This window comes from Rhinopithecus roxellana, chromosome 8 (assembly GCF_007565055.1).
Source record: "Rhinopithecus roxellana isolate Shanxi Qingling chromosome 8, ASM756505v1, whole genome shotgun sequence".
Lineage (NCBI taxonomy): Eukaryota > Metazoa > Chordata > Mammalia > Primates > Cercopithecidae > Rhinopithecus > Rhinopithecus roxellana.
The window spans coordinates 22,033,334-22,035,262 of record NC_044556.1 but is presented as its reverse complement, the minus strand read 5'-3'; the positions used below and the strand labels follow the sequence as shown (position 1 = coordinate 22,035,262).

Sequence of the window (1,929 nt, the reverse complement as noted above, 5' to 3'; positions counted from 1 at the left end):
AGTAACAATAGAAATAAAATCAATATTCAAACATTTTATTGATAAAGGATGGATTATCCCTTCCACCAGTCCTTGTAATACTCCCATCCTCCCAGCATGAAAACCTAATGGGAAGGAATGGAGCTTTGTCCAAGATTAGAGAAACATTAACAAGACTGTGATTCCCCATCATTCAGTAGTCCCAAATCCCTACACACTCCTTTATTTAATATACCAGTAGGCAGTGAATTTCACTAACTGATTTATGCAGTGCTTTTTGTTTTTTAGCATACCAGTAGATCCCAACAGTCAATATTTGTTTGCCTTTACCTGGAACGGCTGTCAATATACCTGGACTGCTATGCCTCAAGGTTACACTGGAAGCCCAACTATTTTACAAAATATTAAGGGCTGAGATGACTGAGCTAAATTTTGAGGAAAATTCCACTCTACTCCAGTATGTGGATGATTTCTTGTTATGCTTTTACATTTTACATGATTGTAAAAATCACACCCTGTAGTTGCTGGAACAATTAGCTAAAACAAGACATAAGTTATCTAAAGAAAAATTCCAATACTTCTTAACAGAAATAAAACATTTGGGACATTTAATTTCTTTCCTTTTGTTTTTTTTTTTTTTTTTTTTTTTTTTTTTTTAGTTTCAGTCTGTAAGTTTATTGCCTATATCTGAAAAATCATCATAGAAAATTGTTTGGTTTAGCTCTCAGCAGCCCGCTCCTGAGCTCTGAGGAAGCTTGCCTTCTTTTGAGCTACCCGATCCTTCTTCTGAGCAACGGACATTTTGGGACGGTTCCACCTCTTCTTTTTAACTTCTTTCTTGGGCTTCTTTTCATAGACTGGATTCTCTCGTATAGCAGCATGAGCTTTCTTATACATCTCCTCCATGTCTGGAGTTACACTGTTTTTTATGTATTGAAAGAACTGTTTCTTGTAAGCATCTCCATCTTCTTCCATTAAGTAGCGCATGTAATCTGCAACATTCTGACCCGTGATGTGCTTCCGGTGTACTTCTGCATTAAATTCCTTGCTTTCAGAATCATAACCAGGGAATCGTTTGGTACTGTGAGGGATAGACAAGCCTCCATCCATAGCTCCCTTCAGGGCGCCAAAAACTTAATTGCCAGTGGTAGTTCTGGCAAGGCCTGCATCCAAATAGCAGGTAAAGGCACCTGGCTGACCATCAATGCTTTCCACATTGTATTCATCACCAGTCACCTCCACTTGGCCTTCACAGATCTTGTCCATGCCAAACCTATTGAGAAGCCTGCGGGCCAGCAGCAGGCCAGTACAATATGCTGCAGCATAATTTGTCAGGCCAACCTTCACACCATATTTTGGCAGTTCGTGTGCATATGCTGCACAGACTATCATATCCCCCTCTATACAGGCATAAGCAATCTGACAAATGATATCTCTATTTGTTACACAAACTATCATCCTGTATTTGGGTGTGTTGTATTTATTTTTATCCTGTATCACCAAGCATTTCTGAGCATAGTAATCAGTTTTACCCTCTCGTCGTCTTCTAAATTTCACTTGGTATCTCTTAAAGTAGGCCTTAACTTTAACAAACCCCATCTTGTGGAACAGAGACCCGTGTCTGCTGCTTGACAGAGACCTGCAGGCCCAGCAGTGCTAGGGGTGGGAAAAGGGGGACATTTAATTTCTAAGGAGGAAATACATATAAATTCAGATCAAGTAACTGGAATTCTTGCATACCCAACTCCAAAGACCGAAAGACAGCTTAGGAGTGTTTTAGGCTTAGCTGGCTGCTGATACAGTTAGATACCCAATTTTTCTCCCATGGAACAGTCTTTATATGCATTGATGAAAGATCAACCTGACCCCATCCATTGGATATTGTAAGAACAAATTACTATTCAGTAAATAAAGGAAGATCTTACAAGAGCCCCTGTTTTGAGCCATCCA

The 1,929-nt window shown here is 39.6% G+C and overlaps 1 pseudogene across 1 annotated transcript; it reads right to left on the bottom strand.

Moving 5' to 3' along the window:
- Positions 1–648: 648 nt before the first annotated feature.
- LOC104679518 lies at positions 649–1,587 on the bottom strand (annotated as a pseudogene). The gene has a single exon (XR_750332.2). The product of XR_750332.2 is annotated as a 60S ribosomal protein L5 pseudogene (transcript).
- Positions 1,588–1,929: the final 342 nt, after the last annotated feature.